Source organism: Silene latifolia, chromosome 4, assembly GCF_048544455.1.
Source record: "Silene latifolia isolate original U9 population chromosome 4, ASM4854445v1, whole genome shotgun sequence".
NCBI classification, from domain to species: domain Eukaryota; kingdom Viridiplantae; phylum Streptophyta; class Magnoliopsida; order Caryophyllales; family Caryophyllaceae; genus Silene; species Silene latifolia.
The window spans coordinates 12687403-12703446 of record NC_133529.1 but is presented as its reverse complement, the minus strand read 5'-3'; the positions used below and the strand labels follow the sequence as shown (position 1 = coordinate 12703446).

General features: G+C 32.3%; 1 long non-coding RNA gene and 2 other non-coding genes across 4 annotated transcripts; 2 read left to right on the top strand and 1 right to left on the bottom strand.

Moving 5' to 3' along the window:
- Positions 1-662: 662 nt before the first annotated feature.
- On the bottom strand, positions 663-2520 carry LOC141652082 (uncharacterized). 2 transcript variants are annotated; one of them, XR_012546962.1, is made up of 3 exons: positions 1539-2520; positions 1270-1447; positions 663-1063 (listed from the first exon to the last, which is right to left on the bottom strand). It is a non-coding gene; the product is annotated as an uncharacterized LOC141652082 (long non-coding RNA). The 2 variants fall into 2 exon arrangements; XR_012546961.1 differs by having other exon boundaries at positions 670-1063; positions 1270-1352.
- On the top strand, positions 2126-2197 carry TRNAP-CGG (transfer RNA proline (anticodon CGG)). The gene has a single exon. It is a non-coding gene; the product is annotated as a tRNA-Pro (tRNA).
- TRNAP-AGG (transfer RNA proline (anticodon AGG)) lies at positions 2271-2342 on the top strand. Its single transcript has one exon. It is a non-coding gene; the product is annotated as a tRNA-Pro (tRNA).
- Positions 2521-16044: the final 13524 nt, after the last annotated feature.

The following is a 16044-nucleotide window of genomic DNA, read 5'->3' as shown; positions in this document are numbered from 1 at the left end:
TCTAATCCCTATCTATAAAATTAAACATTTGGAGCGGTAATCTCAATCGAGTAACTATGAAATAATCTCAACAATAAAATACTTCTTGTTATGGTGAGTTTTACTTATATATTTTTGTGGAATAAAGAATTTGATTATGCAATTTACTTGGTTTAATAATTATTGTACTTCGTATATCTTATGGAGTGGATAGTAGTAAAGTATCTAATATTAACAAAAATATCAAACTTAAAATTATATACCCCTTTCTTCTTAATCATTTGTTTACCTTTTATTAAAATATATTAGACAAAGACTATAAAAGGTAAATACTCCATAAATGATTGTGTTGGAGTATATTACATGCAATCTTTTTTGCGATTAATTTAGTTGCTAAGTAAAATATCTCGAGAGAATTAATAATAATCGTGAAATTCGTGAAAGTGTATAGTTTAAAAGAGTTAAAGAGTATAGCAACTATGAACTCTGGCCCCCTTCGTAAAATCTCTCAAGATCCGCCACTGCCTTTACTTTTCCGATCTTTTGGGTGAAAGATGAAAATATTGTGCACTTAACTGACCTTAGTGTGACCAGTTCTCTTTGATTTTTAGGGCTTGATTATAGTTCGTACATTAAAACGAACTCGGTTTTATTATTAGAAGTTAAAGCATGTAATATCTTTTGCATGCTTGATAACAACATTGGCCAGGGTGAGGATAATCTACATTAAGAATCTAGATCCACTCTTTATTAGTAAAAGTAAAACTCATCAATAAAACTACATCATGAACTATTTTATTTAAATTACAAGTAGTAATACACAAGAGAGGCTAAATATAAAACTTGTTAGCTACAAATGAATACTTAACATTGTTGTAGCAGTATTGAGTTTGATACCAGATTCCACTGCATGATTTAGTACTCAAACTTTCAATCCTAGCTATATTTATCTCTAATTTTACTGTCTAGATTTTTTCTCACATTTGCCACTTAGCTCCTGAAACCATGAAAGCATACATAAGCTTGTACGCCACCACATATAGGCCGTCATTTCCAATCAATTTGATCCATAATCTCCGCAACTCTGAGCACACAAGTGCAACATCAATATTTAGCTTAGAGTAGTCATCTGCTAGCCGAATACACAAATCCTAATTGTTTGCTCGACTTAGTCTTACTTTTGCTCATATAAATGCAAAATTATTGTTAGTTTTACCATATATCCCACAAGATATAACAATGATAATGACACAACAATTTGGATTTTGTATGCGATTTATACGGATATACCTTTGATTCTTAACACTCCAAAGCAGCGCTCATAAAAATCCCCCACCAAAGCTCATCATATGTTTGCTTCAAGATTTAATCTTCTGTAAGTTAATTCGATTGTAAGAGGGCAAAAACACAGCAATATCACCATTATCCTTCAATGCTTTGAATATATTCCGACACTATACGCAATAAACTAAATAGGAGAAAAAAATCTAAATCAACCAATAGCGTTGGCAATACAATTATATCAGGACGACGAAAACAAAGTATAAGAGAGGTGAAACCTGAATAAGAGTAAGTCGTCCAAGCTAGTTATCGACAATTGACATGAAATTCTTGAAGGAGGAAAATCAATTCAATTCTAATACAAATTTGATTGTGAGATGGATGGGTGCCTACCCCTTTTTATAGCTATAAAAGCTCGGTTTAATTTCTCTCCAATTGATTATGATATAATCCATATAATGAAGTTGGTAATCAAAAGTAATAATGGGGATTAATTGAGACATTTAATTTGAGTTGACTGCGTTTTTATTTTTCTTATAAAGCATGAAGCAATACAAAGGGCTAGGGAAGATGATTAGATGAGGGAGTACAACAATCTTGTGACTCTTCCTTCACTCTTCTCTCTCTTTTTTTTTTTTTTCCTTTTTACGAAAAGTTGTTAATAGCTAATAGGTGGCAAGTTAATATGTGATGTGGCATCAAGCTAACATGTGACACATGGCACTTCAATGGGGGCTCAAAATGCCTTTTTATTTTATTATATAGATAAGGTGAGTAGATATCACTCAAAAGATATGTGCAGCCTTTATAGGTGGTTTCAGCCAATCAAAGATAAGTAAATTTGCACACTTGAATATAACAAATTGGGCATTTGGTCTAGTGGTATGATTCTCGCTTCGGGTGCGAGAGGTCCCGAGTTCGATTCCCGGAATGCCCCTCTTTTTATTTTTTTTCTTGAGTGTCAGCTGTTAACAAATATAAATAACAAACCTACTTAAAAGAACAACAAAGGTCATTTGGTCTAGTGGCATGATTCTCGCTTAGGGTGCGAGAGGTCCCGAGTTCAATTCTCGGAATGACCCTTCTCTTTTTATTTTATTTTTTTTCACTTCCTAAGTTTGCTTTTAACAACTCTCTTTACAAGGGTCCAACTACCAAACTACCTGAACTTGAGCAAAAAAAAAAAAAAAGAAAGGATATAAGAAGTAGCCCGAATATAAATTCCGAGCCACAACACAAATTATCGTTGAAACCGACCAATACAAAGTATACAGTAACAAAAACTTGTAAAAAACTTGTAAGAAACTTGTAGTATATATGCTCAGGGACCAAAACTTTAGGTTGGAAGACTAAACACTATCTTGGGCCGAATGGTCAATTTTACACGTAAGTTACCAAGGATTAAGGCCCATGTAAATTGCATTTCGTTAGAAGAGAGCTGTTTTATGTTTTATGTTTTATGTTTTATGTCACCTTATGTTTACTACGATCCGGAGGAACGGTCTTTGCGTGATATAGTAGTTGGCCTCTAATGAAAATTGATTAAAAAATTTAATGAAAACATATTTAAAACATATTCGAGTGTAATGAAGTCTAACCTTACCAATCAACTATTTTTAATGTATAATTAAATACTTTTATATTAATAACCGGTCTTATAAAGCAATTCTCAAAATTTGAGTTCAATACTTGATAGTAGCAATTCTCTTGTCGTCAAATATTTGAATCTACCTAAGTATAAAGTTTATACTCGTATTAGAATATAATGTTTATCATATTCCAAGTTTTGATTAGAATATTTTTGGTAGGCTAATTTTTTTTTTTTTGGTGTAATTCTCACGAAGACGTAAACGGCTCGTCAAAGAGTTTACTCCATTCACATGGGCAAGGATCGAACCTCTGACCTCATTGTTAAGGGTGTGTTTGGATTGAGGGATTTGGAGGGAAAGGGAGGGGAGGGAATTGGAAGGATGAGAAATCCATTGTTTGGTTAGCAAAATGAAAGTAGAGGGATTTGGAGGGGAGGGAAAATAGATCCCTCCATTTCCCTCATACAAGGCAAATTATTTCCCCACCAACATAGGCAAGATTTGGAGGGAAAATCACCTCCTCCATTCTCCCTCCCCTCCCCTCCCCTTCCTTTCTTTTCCCTCCTTCCCCCTCCCCTCCCTTTCCCTCCTTTTTTCCTATCCAAACAAGGCCTAAGGGATGAGATGAGCAACCACCACACCAAACCCATTTGGATTTTGGTAGGCTAATTGTAACGTGCTAGTTTTAGAATTTTCTCTATTAAGACCATTTTAGTGCGATAATTTTGTCTAGTTTTTGAAGTATGAAACCAGCTCTTATAACTTTACATTATCCATACATCCACCTATTTTCAAAGTAACTTTAAATAAGAAAATACACAACATAATATATCGAGATCTCAATGTCTCATATGAAAATTTGCGACAATATATATTGTTATAAGAGGCCCAAGAAAGTAATAAAGAACGTTAAACGTAAATTAAATTAAAACAAACTTATTTAAAGTGGTTCATTAGCAATGTGATGTACTCCCTCCCATTCATTATAATCTTCCCCTTTGGTTTTGGCACAATACTTTAGAAAAAGTATTAAAATAGGAGTAAAAGAGTTGTGTGGGGTTGGTGATAGGAGAGAGGGATGAATTATTAGTAGTTAAATAAAGAATTGTGGGGCCAAAATATAAAGGAAAATAATAAAATATGAGTAAAAGAGTTTTATAGGGTTTGGTGATAAAAGAAAGGAATGAATAAAATAAAAGTAAAAATTTCTAAAAATAGAAAAGGGAACATTAGTTGAATAATCCGTTTCGGGAAAGAGGGAACATTATAGTGACTGGAAGGGAGTATATATTCATCGTACGAGACCACCGTGTAGGACCGTTCAAAGGAAATGGGGCCACGGGGAGCACGGGCAGTTGATTTATGAAAAATCTTACAAATAAAAGTGTGAATGATTTCATGATCAACAAAAATCTTAGTAGGACCAATTGCTAGGGAACATGATCATAATAGCGAGAATATCCCCAATACTGAAAAACTTCAAATGCATGTTACACAAACTATAATAGCCTTAATAGGACCATATAGCTAAAGTTAATAATAGTAGTATAAGACTTTTTTTGTCTCGGTGATTTGTTTATAGGGGCGTTTTAAAGTAAATGGAGGTTTGATGCACCACAAAAAAAAATGAGGTCCCAAATATGAATGTATAAGCGTACTATACATCGAGGTTTGTATTGAATTTCATCAGTAAAGTTTATAAATTCGGTGACCAAAACTGGAGGTCAGGTTCCGCCGCCTGTGGTTACCCATGGCCTTAGGCACCCCTGTTTGTTTATCTTTCATTTTGTCACAAAAACCAAAGAAAGAAGAGGAAGTTAATTATTAGATGATAACTGGACTAAATGAGTGTGCAGAAACAGATTACCTATTAAAAACATTTCTAAAATATAAAGTTAAATAATTGACCGAAATGTTTTAAAATAGAATAAATAAAGAAATAATAATCCGGATGAAAAGAGTATTCTTTTAACAGCAATTCTCCCTTGTGACGGTCACAATTTGCGACGGGCAAATGTGACCACTTTTTGATAAAATGTAACCACTCAAATACTGTTCATAAAATGTTACTTATAAAAAAATAGTCACATTTTCTCATAAAATGATCACATTTGACCCGTCGTAAATGTAAATAGTGTTTGTGACGGAATATTACCGTGACAAATGAGAATTGGTGTTCTTTTAATGCACAGTACAATTTATTTATATGGTAATAAAGGGTGGTTAGGTTTCTTGGGGGACCTTCAACTGCCATAACTACCGTGACTTTGATCACATGGCCATTGCCTTTATTGACCCGGCCGACTCATAACACGCACCCTCCTCCTATGTGTCTTCACCCTTTTAAAATTCCACAAAATCTTATTGAAGACGAGCGATATCCGTCATAAATTTATAACGGATACCGTTTTCTTTCACAAAATGTCAATTAAAAGGTGAGTGAGAAGCACATGGGAGATGTCCCACCTTGTCCTCTCTCCCTTTTTGTGAGAGGTCACAAACTTATGACGGAATTAGCCCGTCACAAGCAACACTAGCTGTTTAAAATTAGCTAAATGCGTACTGAGTACAAAGAGTTTTTGTAGTTCTATGTAACACCGTCTTAATTTTTGAAGTAAGTCGTTACAACTTACAAGTGTTTTTGATGTTGAACTTAAATTGAGATGATTTTTTAAATTTATTGAGGTCTTGACTTTTAGATTGAATAGAGGTGAACTAAACTGAATCGAGTTAAAGTGAGCTAAAATGAAATAAATGGAGCTGAATTAAATCGAAATTTGCTGAGATAAATAGAGCTAAAATAAACTTAGCTGAACTGAATTGGATCAAAATGAGCTAAATAATAGACAAAATTAAGCTGAAAAGAACACTGAGTCATATATGTTCACTTAAAATATTTTACACTCAACAATTTAAAATTATGTGATTTTCGTATGCCATGTCCTAAAATTTGTTCAAAAGAGTGCGTGAATGATTTTTGATATACTCCTTTCTAGTCGATTATTTCTTCCCTCTTTCCTTATTCATGCTAGTCGGTTTTCTTCCCTCTTTTCTTTCTTGGAAAATGTTATTATATGGTTCAAATTTAATTACATGTAGAGTAAAGTATTTTGTGTCATCCAAATTCAATTGATTTTTTGTGCAAAGTGGAAGGGGGAAGAAAATGATCGAATACGAGGGAGTACTTATTTTGAGTCAATGGGTTGCAATTTTTTTTTTTCAAACAATCACGACTTCAAAAGGAATAATTTTTGATATATTTACTGAAATGTTTTTCAATAAAATTATTTATTCAACACGAGTACACGACCTTTCATATATGTAGTTTCACATACATAATTCATAATAGGAATGCTCAGTAATTAAAAAAAGGATTTTGAATTTTGAGACACATTACATTAACGTTATTCTAATGAACTAAACCCCGTTAATTATGAATTACAATTGATAAAGCTAAACAATTTTCTCATAAGCTGTTAAAATGAAATCGATTATTAATCTTCGCAAAAAAAAAAAAGAAAAAAAAAAGTCGTAAATTTGAGAATTCGTCCTCTAAATATTGTATATTAAATGTTTTAAAGACAAAGACTACTACTGTATTACGACTTTTACGAGTACATTACATAAAAATTTAAGTAAGCCATTTATTTATTTTCTAAAATCGGGCTGACTAGAATACTCCACAAATGAGTAATATCTTACTTCGATGCTCTGTGTAGAGCTAAACAGATGATAAAAAAAATTGTTCAACATAGACAAACTAAATCTTTCGCTTCATAATTACGGAATGAGATAAACAACCATCGCATTAAAGCTAATTAGTTTTTTTTTAAAAAAAAAAAATCATACATAGATTAACGTGTGGAGTCAATATAAAAGCACCGACTTCTCGCAAAAGTTCAATAAAATTGATTTGTTATTAAATCCAAAATTAATTTGCGAATAATGAAAGGACTAACAACAATGAACATGGGAAAGCCTGACATCCGTCACGTGTCCGCGGCTGCTTGCCTGGTGAGTGACCGGCCAACCCACTAATATGTCCCATTTTGCCTCCTTCCTGTGGGTGACTTGTGCACATAACTACAATAGTTTTTTTTTCGGAAATGTAAGCGGTGTTTTTGAAATCACAAATTCTCCCTTATGACGGAGATACCCGTCGACGGGTACCATTTTGTCTCACACAAAACCCATGGGGTGAGAGAGAGAGCACATGGGGTGGGTGTCCACCTTGTCCCCTCTACCCATTTCCACTCACATAATACCCGTCGCAATATCCGACTCGTCGCAACGGAGACCTACTGTTTTGAAATTTGATATTTTGTTCGAAATAAGGGCATCTTAAAGTAGATGAAGGCTCGGTGGACCACAAAACAATGAGGCCTTCAATATAAATGTACAAGTATATCGTACGTCAACCAAATGGTGTTAGTTTAGTGGTAGTCGGGTTAAACCTTAAAGCTTGTAGAAGTGTAGGAGTTGAGAGGTCCCGGGTTCGACTACCAGCTAGGGCGATGATCACTTGGCCACTGCAGCCCCCAAAGGGGGTGGCTTACATGGTACATGTGGTGGTGCGGGAATGCATAGACCCAGGGGGATTCCCCCTCGTCATCAAAAAAAATATATATATATACCGTACGTCGAGTTTGTATTTCAATAAAACTTGTAAATTCGGTAGCCAAAACCAAAGGCCTGGTTCCCCCGCTCGTGGTTGCACATGGCCTTAGACGCCCCTAGTTCAAAATAACTTGTGTTTGCAAGCTCAAAAAGTGATTTTTTTTTTAAATCGAGCATCTTTCCGAGAATAACGATTTGAAAAAGATTTGTCATATTTGGATCTCGTGCCTAAGAGTTTTTGTATCTCAAATTTGTTTTGATCGAACAAACTTTGAGTGACCATATCTCTTAGTCACGAATTCAAAACTCGACAATTTTTTTCTTCAAATTGTAGTTCTCGGAAAGATGATCAATTTGAAAAAAATCTTCACTTTCTTAGTTTGTAAACGCTAGTCGTCGTTATGACCTCTTAAAGTTTTCCGGATAAAAAAATTGGTATTTCGGACAAAATGTCAAACCTCAAGAGCACCACGTGCATTTTCCGTTTTTATTTTTTTAAATGTAAGATTTTGGGTCATAAATTTGGGTTATTGTAAAATCCAACAAAGTTGGAGTTGATTTTAGGTCACAAGTTGGTTCCGCTTAAATTTCTAATATAATAGATTACAAAGTTTTAAAACCGTCTAGTTTCAACTGGCGTCAAATTTTCTTCCACGATTTATCAAGTCATACTAAAGTTAAGTTCTTCAAAATCTCGCCAGCTTAACAATTGAATCGACAAACCCTTCTAGTCGTTGTATTGTTCCCTCCTTCCTTTATCATGCTAGCAGGGTTTTGTTCGCTCTTTCCTTATTTGAAAATCTTTGTATGGTCTGAAATCTGAATTCAATTCCTTGCGGGCTAAGGTGTTTTGTGTAGTCCAAATTTATTTTTTTAATTTTTGTGTCCAAAAGAAAAGGGGAAAAATAGCAATTAGAAGGGAATATAATAATGTGCAAAGTTAATACTTTTAGAAATTTTCATTTAAGGAAGTTGGAATTTAATTGTATATACAAAGATGTAGAAAAAGTATTGTAATATTAGGACTAAAGCGAGTATGTCGCTTTCTTTTTCTAAGTATAGGATTATATAGTTAGTCTTGCTTGTAACGGGCTAATTCCGTCATAAGCTTCTGACCTCTCACAAAAAGGGAGAAGGGATAAGGTGGGGCACCCCCATGTGCTTCCCACTCACCTCTTAATGGGTATTTTGTGAGAGAAAACGGTACCCGTCACAAACTTGCGACGGGTACCTCCGTCACAAATGAGAATTTGTGAGGATTATAATATACACAATGAGAAATAACACATCTCGTAGGATTTATTTTTCTAAACTTAATTTAATGGAGCTGAACTGGAATAAAATGAAGTAAAAGCTAATTTGGTCATGTTATTTTCGAATTAATTTCAGCTCATTTTAGTTCAACTTAGCTCTATTCACTTCAATTCAGCTTTTCTTTTTACAAATTAGCTCTTATTCCAGTTCAGTTCAGCTCTTTACAACCGAAAAGAACAAAACCTTTGTGAAGAGATGAATATAACTTAACTGAACTGAATAAAGCTGAACTAAGCTGAAATGAGCTGAAATTAAGTCCAAAAAAAACTAACTGAATTGAACTGAATTAAGTTGATCTGGAATAGAGTTGGAATAAGAGTGAATTTGTAAGAAAATGAACTAACGTAAATTAAATTGAACTAAATAAATGACTTAAAATTAAATGAGAAAAAACCCACCCTAAGACAATGTTAAACAAGACTAACACAAAATCTCATTAAAGACGGCGATATCCGTTATAAGCTTATGACGGATACCGTTTCCTCTCACAAAATACTCATGAGAGGTGAGTGGGTGAGCATATAAGGGTGCCGTACCTTATCCCTCTCCCTTTTTGTGAGAGGTCTTCCGCTTGTGACGGAATTAGCCCGTCACAAGTAAGACGCTCTGCAAGACTAGTTGCAAAATAATAACCAGCGGGGAGAGAAATGTCGGCAGCAGTTAGGATAACGGGGACCCCCAAAAGAGACGTACAAATTGAAAACGTCAACTGTCGAGTAGGGCCAGTAATGAGTAAACACGTGTCAATAACGTGGCAACTGTCATTAACGGACAATAACAGTGGATCCCACTAGACGACAACAGATTCCGGTGCTTTTCCTTTGTTTACTCCCTCTAAGTATGCCGTGATGTTGGGTAATTGGGGTTTGTTTCTCCTCCTTCGTATTTGACAATTATGTTATTTTATTCAAATGAGGAGACTTAGGGCAAGTGTAAGAGAAGAATTTTATATAAATTTTTTCATTTTCCATGTCCTTTTTGATCAATCTCATGAATTAACAACTTTTTATCACATGTAAAAACTTTTACTTAGAGTTTGTCCATAAAAAAAATATTAATTATATAATGTATTCTCTCTGTTCCGGTCATTTGTTGTCATTTTTCATATTGGGGTGTCTCGGTGAGTTGTTGTCCTTTCTATTTTAAGAATGAACTTGATGAACAATTTGATCATTCATACTCGATTTATTTCATTTGTCATTTAGTAATTGGTTAATTTCTCTTTCATTGGTCTTTGTGCCAAAATCAAAGAACAACAAATGACCGGGATAGAGGGAGTAATTAATTGGCTAATTACTCAAAAAGTTTCTTGTTTTTTGAACAAACTTGGTTCTTAATATCACCCAAGTTTGTTTATGTAAGGACAAACTTTTTCATGCAATGGGACAATCTTTTTTTAGAGGTTCTTATTTACAAACTCAATACAAAGAACCTCCCATTGCAATTGCTCTTAAGTTGCGGACTTGCATGTGAGAATGAATCCCCACCTCCATTATTAGAGTAAGAGATCACTTATCAATGGTTACTTATGTAAGATCAAGACCCATTCTTTTTTACTATTAACCTCGTTACTCGTTACATATCCACTTAATATATTCCATTTTCAATAAGTCGATTTTACACTAATATAATTAAAAAAGGATCCAAGTATTACTCTGTTAGTTGGCAATTATGTTACTTAATATATTCCATTCTACGATAAATATGCGTGAAATCGTATTACAAAAGTATTTGTATTGTATTTGATTGTTTTATTTTATTAAATAACGTTTTTAAGTATGTACTTCATAATATCTTATACGAAGTATTTGATTTTGTTTTTTATATATACATGATGACTAACGAGGGAAAACATGAAATTGTTCTCTTATATATACTCCCTACTATTTTTGAGGATATACTTATGTTTGACTAGTAAGCAGTAAAATATAAACTCTAATAATATTCTTATTTCTCACGATTCATGATATATATAAACCCTAATAGTAATAGTAATATTATTGATCATGATTTATTAGTTAACGTTATATGAGATGAGAGACGCATGCAAACCTGTTTTACATGCGAAAGCCATAAATAAATTACGATGTATTATAAATAATTACTTTAGTAAGTTAATTAAGTTATAGTTTTACACTAATACTTGTGTAAAACCGTCATACACAAGAATTAGTGATATACGAGATTGGTGTACAATCAAGTTACTGACTCATGTACAATTCCAACAATACCTTACTTATTCATACAATTAACAGTTAAATACGAGTATTGTTTTAATTTTTTTTAGACACTTTTACTTGATTTTTCCATCCGCAATAACATATCTGTCCATACATTATACGGAGTACATATTAATCATCATTTATCGAGCATTCGAGCAATAATCATCTTCTTATGACAATGTCATATGATTAAGAAACACAAATGATACTCCGTATTATCTAAATTATTCAACAAACAATACGTTATATGGAGAGGTATATTTATTGATTAAAATTTAAAAAACAAAAAAGTATATACATACAGTATAAATTTAAAAAAACACAATAACATCATATTCCAAAAAGAAATCATTCGTACAATAAGCATAAGAATAATGGTGACTCACTAGAGCATGGGAGTCATGTCACATGATATGTTTATTATTTAGTCGGTGTGTTTACGATTCGTCAATGAAAATCATTATTCAATTTAATTCCATAAAATTATTACGTACCAACAATACATGTCAATTGCCAAAAGTTTACAAAAGACATGATGCATATATGTAAAAGTCCGTTATTCATATTAAAACATAAATAAATGTTACGGAGTACCATTTAATAGCGACGATGTGGGTCGTCCTGGGAGGATTGGTACAAATCGGATAAAATCTATTTTGTCACTCAGTTTTATAGAGTTTTATTTATAATTATTCTTAAACTTTGAGTAGCAGAAACCGTTTTCTCTTTGGTATTATTATTTGCCTATTTTCAATTTTTTTTATTTTACAAAATTCAACCGTAATTCTAATACAGATAATATTTAAATCCTGATTATATATACAACTTTTACGAGCTAAATGAGTCAACATCAATATTTATTCCTCTACCTAACTTTAATAATTCCCTCCTAACTTCTCAATTGGAACATGATCTCATGAAAAGCAAATAAATTGGATAAAATATTTTATTCAAAGCGACTTTTGTTTTAACATAGCTTAGGTATGGAGTAATATTTAAAACCGCTTATTACTTTATAAATTTACCAGTTAAACAAGCTCACGTTGAGAAACCCGTCTACCTAACTTTCCTCCTAACTTTTCGATTGGAACATGATCTCATGTATAGCAAACTAAACAATTGAATGGTCTTAAGCCACAATCTCTCATTATTCCTTATGAAATCTTAACTAATAACGACATTAACCAATTTTCTTGTCATTTATTGACTTGTCTCTTACAAGTTACCCTTAATATCTTAGTTTACACTTACACTTAGCATACACGATTAATAGAGAACAAATTAAAAGGAGGAGGAATTCATGTTTGTTTTCTTTCCTTAAATGTTACGTCAACATGATTTTAACTTATTGCCTTAAATTAAAATTTAACCGTAGATCAAAGTTGATTATTATTGTCTTATTGGAAACTTGAATTTCACGTATCTTCTTGTCTTTTACCTTTGAACTATATTCTTGGTCTTGCATTAGAGTATCTCTGTTGTGGATATTCTAACTCCTATGACAATGACTTCCTAGCTATAATCTTTCCGATAGATTATTATGGATAAGGATTGCGCGTAATTGGGTGATACAGAATTTCAGTACCATTCTCTTATATTAAATTTCACCTAGTGAAGAGAATGAAGAAAGAAATATGTAGGATTCAATTTTACATTTTACTATATTTAGTACTATCGACTAACGCTATCTCATTTCTGATTGTCATTGGTTGAAGTCTTGAAGATATGGAAAAATATTTTATTCAAATAGTATGATGAATACAAAAAATGAGAGGAGTATTTAATCATAACTATTCATAACAATCAACTAGCAAACACATGATGTCATTGAAATAAACTCGAATATATTGTATATTACTCAATCGTAAAAACGATTCGTAATGCATAATATACAACTAAGTTTATAATTCTATGTACGTACACCTTATTTATTTCTATCAAATAAGCTCGGAAAAGTAATATAAGATCGTTGTACGATGGTATAACGTTTTACACCAATTCTCATTTGTGACGGGTACTATTCCGTCACAAATACTATTCACATTTGCAACAGGCCATATGTGATCATTTTATGAGAAAATGTGACCATTTTTTTATAGGTAACATTTTATGAACAGTACTTGAGTCGTTACATTTTATCAAAAAGTGATCACATTTGCCCGTCGTAAATTGTGACCGTCAAAAGGGAGAATTGGTGAACGTTTTAATGGGGGATGATTAATTTGAAAAGGTAGATTTGATTCTTTTTATAAAGAAGATAGAAAGTCATAAAATTTTAACGCATGCATGTGAACCAAGTCATTCCCACGTAGGATGATGATGCTTATTGTACTTGTACAGCACGTTGGGGCCGTTGTCTTATATCAACAAAATATTCACTATCAATTAGGTGTCCTCCTTTAATTTTATATTCATAAATATTTTTCAGTAGGGCATAATTTTGTTAAGAAAATGAAATATTTCAGTAGTTAGGTTATCCAAAATTTATGTCGATTTTAGGGTTACGACTTACATATGAAATTCTGTACTCCCGTATTTTAATTATATACACATATTATAAAACAAGATCATATAACATCGTGATGTGTTATAAAAGTTATGGACTATCTTACAATGTAAGACGGATACACGATAACTAACAATTGTTCCAATGAAACTTTATACTTTTGTTTTGGTGAAAGTTAGGACTATGTGGCTCGATAAGTCACCTTCTTTCGGTTACCCACAGGCATTATCTAAAGAATTGTTGAGAGCTAGCTGGTCAGAATAGAGAAAAAGAGGATTGTGCCTTTAGTTTATGGTACCAACACTTGGGTCCCAAAACATATATATTGTACACACTGAACAAGAGGACCATGTTCTCATAGGTCAAAAGTCATGGTCATTTCAATAACAGGAATAATTGACGGATCACAAATCTTTTTTAAAAAAATAAAAATAAAAATTTATTTTCATTAATCACTTTTAATACTTGACCTACTCCATATAAGTTCCGACAGGCAACGGAGTTAATTTAGACACGTAAAATAACATATGTTAAACATATTTACAAAGGTTTAGGATTCTCTTACTGTATTTTGTACTTCTATATATATATAGCTCTTACATCCATGATTTGATGTAGGATTATATGCTAACATTTGTTGAGTATACTTCCAAGGGTTTAGGGCCAGTTTGTTATAACAGAAGCAAGAAAGAACAAATAAAAAACAATAAGAAATAAACGCACAGATTTACATGGTTCACTAACGGTGTGTTAGCTACATCGGGCAGAAGGAAGAGAGTTTTATTGATATGTGAGGAGTTTTTCAGATTACAGATTCAGACGGTATGATAAGCATGACTGTTAGTTAGAGGTTTAGAAAGTTTATATAATAATCTCTAAGACCTGATACATAATGCCCTAATAAAGGGGAGGCCCCCGCATAGTCGTTTGAAGCGGCGATTAACAGAATCAAGGCACAACCCAAACACTTGTCATCCTGTTAAGTTACTCCCTCTGTCCCGGTCATTTGTTGTCCTTTTCCATTTTAGGGTGTCTCGGTTATTTGTTGTCCTTTCTATTTTAAGAATGAATTTGATGAATAATTTGATCATTTACACTCAATTTATTCCACTTGTCATTTAGTAATTGGTCCCCTCCCCTTTTCTTGGTCTTTGTGCCAAAACCAAAGGACAACAAATGACCGGGACGGAGGGAGTACTCTATTTTGTAATTTTGTACATATATTTTTGCTATCTGACTTTAAAAATTTACTAATATAGATATATGATCTGAACTAGCACTTTGAATCGGATGTCTGATCCATGTTCTACCCTAACATTTGTAAGACTACATGCATGTCTAGCTCTTACCTTATCACATGCTGTTATATTATTTATGGGTATGCATGATAAGGTAGCATTATGTCGTCGTTGAAACAAAATGCATTTTTCACGTACATGGGGTCTTCCTGTTTAGTATAATATTTATGATGATATAATTAACATTGTTTAAATCCCAACATGTCCTATCGATTTTAATTTGCCAAATTTTTTCTAGATAATTAATTAAATACTATGTACAATATGGTAAAGCCTTGACAAACCAATTACCAATTTCAAATGATGCGTAATCACTTCATTATTAACATCATTTCAAGAATCGGAAAATACACGAGTATGTGGTAAGCGAGAAGAACACAATGACTCGATTTTATCGTCATGTAACATATAACAATCTCATGCTGTATTATACAATATTTTACCGTCTAATTTAAAGAAATAAATATAATTATTGACAGTACGTACGTTATAGTATACACAAATTCTTGTTTAAGACAGATATATCCGTTTAAAAGAATATAAATGATTCAAAATCGCGAAAGTGGTAATTGAGCCTCATTACTTTGTCTATTTGTGAAATTAAACCTCTTAAGTTTAGAATGTAGTGATTAGGCCCCATAAGTTATATAAAAGGTGAAATTAAACACCTTATCCAAAATCTCATGAGAAATTCTATATATCATATAAAAAAAAGTGAAATTAAATATACTTGTTACAAAATATACAATCAAAATAAAAAAAAAATTAACAAATGAAATCATAATCTAAAATGAATTAACATCAATTAGAGAAGGTTTTAAATTATTTTATATAAAAAAAATTAATTTTATAAAAGAATTTAATATTTTTCCTAAAATTGTTAACAATTCTGTAAAAAATATACAGTATATAATTTATTCATTTTTTTTGAAAAAAAGCTGAATACTCTAAAAATATATGTGCCGGATTTTATTTGTCTAAAGTTTTCTTAGGTAACAAAGAAATGTTTTAATAAAAAAGATTTTTCTCAAAAAATATAAAATAAAAATTTTCATTTTTTTTTTTGAATTATAAAACATAATTTTATTTACATTTAAAAAACCCGATCTTCTTTTTAAACAAAACATGTAGCTAATTTCGGTTTTCATGATATGAGAAAACGAATTTCTCATGAGATTTTGATATAGGGCTTAATTGCACATTTAACAAAAGTTATGGGGTCTAATCACGGATTCAAA